This window comes from Lissotriton helveticus, chromosome 2_1, assembly GCF_964261635.1.
Source record: "Lissotriton helveticus chromosome 2_1, aLisHel1.1, whole genome shotgun sequence".
Taxonomy (NCBI): Eukaryota; Metazoa; Chordata; class Amphibia; order Caudata; family Salamandridae; genus Lissotriton; species Lissotriton helveticus.
This window is the reverse complement of record NC_136059.1, coordinates 36,072,627-36,079,957: the sequence shown is the minus strand read 5'-3', so window position 1 is coordinate 36,079,957 and position 7,331 is coordinate 36,072,627.

Below are 7,331 nucleotides of genomic sequence, written 5' to 3'. Positions count from 1 at the left end.
GTTCCTCAGCATCTGGAAGGTCTTTATGTACTTTGGCTCGAGTTTTTGGGGAACCGCTTCTGCGTTTGTCACCCTCTATTTTTTTTAAGAAGTGTAGGCCCTGCTTAGGATCATTAAAGATGTGTGATTTCCAATCTGCATGCACTCTCAATGTCGCTGGATAAATCATGTTATAGTCCAAACTGAGGTCACGCAGTTTTCGTTTTACCGGTACAAACTGGCGTCGCGCTTCTTGCACTTGCTGCGTGAAATCTGGGTAAATAGATATCTCCGTGTCCTCATACCTCAGAGTCTGTAATTCCCTGGCTTTTCTCAATGCTGCATCAATGTCTCTATAGTTAAGTAAGCGCGTAATGATGGGGCGTGGAGGGGCGCCCGGGGTAAGTCTCGGAGCAAGAGAGCAATGTGCGCGTTCAATGATGAACATGTTGGAAAAAGTTTCCTTGCCCAAGAGCGCTACCAGCAGTTGTTCAACGAAAAGCTCCATGTTCTGTATGTTTGTGATTTCCGCAGTGCCCATGATGCGCACATTGGTTCTCCTCGAGTGTGCTGCCAAGTGTTCTGCTTTGGCTTGGACAGAATGCAGAAGTTTATCTAGCTTTGTGGTAGAGCTCTGTGTCGTATTTAGGGTGTCCACGGCCTCTGACACTCTCTTCTCTACAGTGTCCAGTCTCTCTGAGTTCTTGTCTAGCCTCTCAGACATTCTATGCATCTTAAAAGTGAGGGCATCAATATTACCATCGATTTTTGTTAAACTAAGCTGCAAAGCTGTCAAGATCTGTTTCAAATCAGGGTCCACTGCAGTGTCCCCCATCTCCGACCCCAACGCGTTTCTCTCTATGTCCTGTTGTCTGGAGGTTTCGCGTGGCTCAAATTGTAGTTTAGATTGGGCTCTCTCTGTCTGACCCATGTTCTCCCAGTGGCGCAGTCAATGACCTTCTGCTGTCTTGCGCCCGATGCCAAGGGCTGCCTGAGCTTGGGCGAGGCCCTCACCATTAGGCTCTGTCAATTCTCAAGTGACTTCTGCGTTAAATTCTTAGCTGGGGGGTAACTATGGTTCAGGTGAACTCCTTCCCCCTCTACCAGCCTTTATCTGTAGCGTCCCAGTCGAGGGCACTGAATGCGGTTGTTGCAGAAGGTGGCAGGTCTCCCCGTGGGCCTCTATCACAGCGCTAGTTATGAGCCGGAAAGCTGTGCTTTGGGTGGGATTGTAGATCGTGGTTGCGCTCCTTAACAAATAGAGCACCAGCCCTCGCCTCAAGCTGACTCCACTGCGGGGCCTCTGCACCCCTGGGTGTCTCAGAGTGAAGCCCCAGAGATTCTACGGCAGTGGGTCTCACTTCCGTTCAAAGGATGCGGTTATAGGTCAGACAGGCTGTTGGATCCATGCTGCCCTGGGCCCGCAGTGACCACGCCCGATCACCGCTACGCAATACAGGTCCAATAGTTAGTCACGGGGGAGCACTGGGAACCAGGTTGCACAGGAGCGATGATATCCACCTTGACCTGCCCTTTAGATGAGTGTGCTGTGTTGCTGGTACTCATTACTGGTGGACGGGGCCCAGCAATTAGGGGTGATCCATTCCTCTGCGGTACCGGAATGGCGCCCTCTCCGCTGCAATCCGCTCCAGCGTCCGAGGGCACAGTCGATCACCGATCACTGCAGCTGCAGTCATACTTGCGTCAGGATACTAAGGTGCAGCCAGGAAGCACAACCCGCACACCTCTAACACCTCGGCTCAGAAAGAGCGCTCCACGTCAGCTCCACTGGCAAACCGAGTGGCATGTGCGCTCCGCCTCCATGTCAGGTTGTAGGCCGCGTCCCCAGGCCAAGACGCACTGCTGCCTCCAGGAATTTTTCCGCTGGAACTTCGACAAGCCGCAATGCCAGAGGTGTTCAAGGGGCCACAGCCGCGTTAGGGGAGCACTATGCTTGTAGAGAGAAGCAGGATCATGACGGAAAGTTTATTCACCTCACGGAGCTCCTTCAGATAGCGGCCATCTTGAGGCCAGGCAAGCTCCGCCCCCCCAGCTAAATGTTTGTTGAATGTAGGTTGATCAATATTATGATGACACTTCCATAAACCAAACGCTATGAGGTTGGAAGGGGTCGGGGTTCAATATATGCCCTGCTCGCAGTATGGAATTTATTCCAACTCAGAAAACAGCTATGTCAAATGTGTCACCACCGGAATCCCCTGTCTCCCCCTTGGCTGCTGACGCAACGGTTCTCTACGAGCAAAACTCTGGGCCTGTGACTGCTCAGCTCTATGTAACCTCACACACCTTCAGGGTGCTGCAGGCTAATTTTGGCTCTGCTACCTTCCCTCTTCTGCATTCTTATTCATGTCTCTATTGACAGTACCTCTGAATGCCCACTCATTGCTTAAGCACACCATCTAAGTTCATAACCTAGTTATCAATAAAAAAACAGAACACATGACCATCATTGAATCATGGAGTAATAACTTGCCAGGGTTGGATAATATAGATTTCACTGTTCCCACAGTCTTTCATGCTCATTGCCCTGACTGCCTTGCTTGGCTGTCTCCTATAGACCTCCTGGCCAGCCTGCTCCCTTTTCCTTGCCCATGAGATCACTGAAATCCTTGATTTGACATTTCCCTCAAAGCTCAATCAGGATAAAATACTGAAAGAACTGCACCTCTGGTAGACAGACCATGAGGCGACCTTTTCACCACCTGCTTTGGAACACTAACCACCACGATAACAAAGATATCTGCTGTCATACCTTTTCAATTTCTTCCATAGGTTAAATTGATTCCCAAAGCTTTCAGAGACCTGCTTTGATTGCGCTCTCAGATTCCTACACCAACAGTCAGCTACGAGGTGTTTGATACTCTGGTGCCCTAGTCTTTCCCTCGCAGGTGGGTTCATGGTAGAACCTGAGGCTCTCAAACCCCTTGAAGCAAGCAGAACATATCTGGTGCAAACATTACAGCATTCTGATACAGATTAATGACAGTGACTCAGTCTGACTCAAAATATGGCTATATCCGCCTGTAGCTCATAATTCCAAAATCACAAACTCTTCTTCTAACACCACTACGGCATCTTTGATATTACAAGGGAGCTTGCAGATCTGGCATGCAAGAAGACTACATTATTCTTCACTGAATCTCACAGATGAGCTATTTTTTCTTCTTCACCACAATTTAAGACATTAGCAAGACTTGCAGCTCCAGTCTTTTACCCCACTCGCTCACTGACAATGACCAGTTACTGAACATCTACGGAAGAGCTTCTCTTCGCCTTCTCGAAAGACCCCCTTACAAATATCCTCTTGACCCACTCCCATGCAATGTAAGGTTGCTCTGCTGATGGTGCCTGACAGCAAGCAAACCCTCAATCTCACTCTAGCTTCAGACCCTTAAATATAATATTATTACCCACCGCTGAAAAAAGCTAATGCGATGAATCAAATCCCCTCTTATTTTAGGCCTCCCTCACTCTTGCGGCCAAAATTCTAAAAAAAAACCCTGCTCATTCTCCACTGTCAAGATTATTGCAAACTTCTACTAGCCTTGATCTGGACCAGGTAGGATTCCAACTTCTACTGGGTATGGAGGCTCTGCCAGGGGCAGCTCCACGTAATTTTATAGTGATTCTGGATCAACAAGGTGTCTCCGATATGATCCTTTTTGACTTCTTTGCAGGATTAGATATTTAGAAACTAGATATTAAGTAAAAAGATAGCAAAGGCCAAAAAAGGGGCAGAAAGGAAGGTACCCGACAATGGCACAGTATGGTTCCAAATGCTGACCACACAGCCACTGATGCACACCTATTCAGAGACACATGGGTTCAGTTTCCTCTGAATAGCTGCGATCTGATATCATGTCAGAAGAAAGACTGCTGAAAGAGCTGTAGGTATCAGTCACCAGGGCTGGAGGAAGATGGTGATGGACAGGTCATCACTACAATAGCTTTGCATAACATGTCTAGGAATAGCAATGCAATGTGTGACTACCCTAAGTGAAGTGTACCATCCACGCTAAACAACAAACGTAGCTCATGTTTGTGCCACAGTCATACTGAGAGCAACCACTAATAGTGCAGTGAAAAAAATCCAGTGGAGACCATGTTTAAGGGAAGAAGAATGCTGTTAGATGTCTGGCTTTACATGTGCTATTATGGTTAGAAATGATATCTGAAAGTATAGTCTTTGTTCTGTTCTTCAGATCTAGAGAAGGCTGCAACTTTTTACAGTGTTGCAGATACTGTTCGGAAATGAACAGCAGCATTACTGGCAACCTTCTGGGGGTAAGGCTTTCTGCTCCACATACCTGGGGGTACACCTTTCCAAAGCAGCTTCCGCACCCAAGCTTTCCATTATCTCCATCCCCAAAACTCCAGACCGTCATGCCATCGGAGGAGACCACCAGCGTGTGGTTCATGCCGCAGGACACCTAGTGGAAAGGGCAAACGTGGAGTGGAGCGTCAGAGTGGGAGAGACGGACAGGAATCATGGAGAAGCTAAACACAACTCATGGGCTAAGAATCACAGATAATGCTAGAACTTCTAACTTTCCTCGAGCACGCAGACATGGTGTAGGTATCATTTGTCTCTGCCTCTGCTCCAGCACACATCTAGCTCATGTATGTGTCCTCCCCACTGCTGTTTGAAGTGTGTGTTGTCTATCACAGTTGCCTGGCTAAAGAAAATCTATAAAACTAAATGGTTGACAAACAGGCACATGCATCATTAAATGAGTTTGCGATTCCTTTTTTTTTCGAAAAGTAACACATTTTCGCAAAAATAAGGTTCATGCATTGCGACACTGTAAATTGCGATCGCAATTGCTCTTTTTTTGCGATTCGCAATTTTTGCGACTTCAAAATAGCTTGATGCATGTGCCTGTAAGAGCTTTGTTAAAACCCCCTGATAAAACCAATAGGCTTTGATGTTTACAGTGTATCTGTTGATTGAGCTTTGGTGAGTGTACAATTTAGGCAGCCAAATTAAGTTCTACACTTATGAGGAATGTGCACAATGGTTGTTAGTGCTGTGCCTTCATAACATTCTACCTAAGCATCGTTTGAGTGGAGTACTAGTGTAGCACTTGAACACTATGGGCCTTATTTACGAAAGCCTTGCGCCACCGGTGCGTCACTTTTTCCCATGTTAAAAGTGACGCACCGGCGGCGCAAGGCCTTCATAAATAAGGCCCTATATTTGTAAAGTAGTGCCCAGTTTCAGCCACTTTCTATAAAGCGGGTGCAAATAAAAACCTTGGAATATCTCATGAAAACGTTATTCGTGCTGGATTCTTGTTGGGCCCACATATCTTAGAAGAGCCCAAATGACCAACAAGTGGAACAAAACCTATTTACCTTTGTGTATAGAGTGCTTACATGGCTCATCGTGATAGCCGTGGAGACTGAATAGAAGAGTTGTTGTTTTAGCAGATAAGAGAATACCTAGGGTCCTCATTACAAGGTCTGTTGGACTGCTAATACTGTAATACTACTCCTATCAATCCAGAAACATGGGTTCGGTTATTCCCAGGCAATTCAAAGAGTTATGGGCGTCAAAAATGGCCACATCCTAAACTTTTATGTACCCTTTAAGGAGTGCAGCTTGCCCATCTCTATTTTCCTATCTTCTTTGGTCTATTTGACCTGGTATTCACAAAGCTAGTGAAATGGGCGTGGTCCTGTAATGAGAGATACCTAACCTTCGAACGGAAACTTTGGGCTGTACCAGAATGGGCCAGCCTGTCGCTGCAGCACCCATGTTGCCTTCAGGCAGACCCGTATATGTCAGATGTTGTGCATCCCTGTCTGAGTGGGACTAGTCATTAGGGTGTGCCCAGCCTTGGAAGTTGCAAACTCCTTACCTGTCCAGCGTGATGCCCTTCAAGTGCTGTCACCCTTTCTGGCAAAAGTCTGTTGGCAGTGCCCCTCAGCCCTAGTCGACCGTACTCTGCTCCACCAAAGGTGAAGAGCTTTCCGCTGGCAGTCACCACAGCAGTATGTTTAAATCCACAGGAGAACTGCATAGGGAGACAAGAAGGAAAAGGGGAAAGATCAGTGTGGAAAAAACAGAGGTATTCACAAAAAAACAATGAAACAGTTACTCACACCCACATCCTACATTGACAGCCAGTCTTTGGATGGGAAGACACAGTAGCCACACTAATACCATAATGTTGGTCCCTTTAAAATATATGTATCCAAACCTGCAGAAGCTATTTCGGAGTATTGGAAAAAAGTGTTTTAGCAATGGTGAAAGTGTTGTGTAAGAAGCTGGCAAGTGCTTTGTATGAGACAGTCAAGCACAGTGTAAGATACTCTAATTCTGTGTAAGAAACTCTTTAATACTGTGAAAGAGACTATCAAGTTCTGTGTGAGAAGCTGTTCAGTGTTTTTTTTTAATCTGGGGACGCGTTAAATCCATGGGTGTTGCGTGGGAAACCCCACTGTATTGCCATGGAATGTGTTCCTAAGGCAGAGTAAAGCAACTCCATATCTTTGAGGCCATTTAAAGCCATGCAAAGTGGTTTTGCGTGACCTCTTAAATATGGTTATGTAGTTTGCGCTGCCGGAGTGTCACAAAAAGGGATGCTCCAGTTTTTGCAAGGAGCTCATAAATACGCCCCTAACTGTATTTTACATTCTCTTTCTATTAATTGTTTTTTAGTGACACATTTATTTTAATCCACATACTTCTTATATGTACAATAAATGTTGCATAACAATCTACAAAATATACTAAAAAATGACTTCTACAAGGCTATATAAACCCTTCTCCGCACAGCATAGTATAAAAAAAACACACACACACACATACACACAAATGCACACACACACCACCCCCCCTCTCTTATGTGAGAAGAATCTATCAAGAATGAAAAGCGTATCCTCTGCTCTTCCTCTGTAGGCTTAGACGTTGTTGATTCACCAGTCCGGATTACCGAAGAGTGCCAAAGGGGAGGAAGACGTCCCAGGTATATGGTGAATTTTAGAAGCTCCCTGCTGTGCAACTTGGGGGCCCAGCAAATTAAAATGGCATCCAGTTACAGATCATTAGAGACTATACGAATTTCTTGACTTCCTTCTTCTTCACCAGAGAGGTTCTATAAAGACCACCTAATATTTCCACCCATAGGGGGAAGGTGATTCCTCATAGAAGATGCCCAAAGGCCCAGAGATCCTCTTTATTTCCGATACTTAACCCCTTTGCCGCGGCCGTGATTTCACGGCAGTGCGGCACTTCCGCAAAAATGGGTGGGGCCGCATCGGCCGACGGCCGCACGCAATTTCCCCCTTTTGGGAGTCGTACTGTGAAATGCTCTCCGATCTAAGGG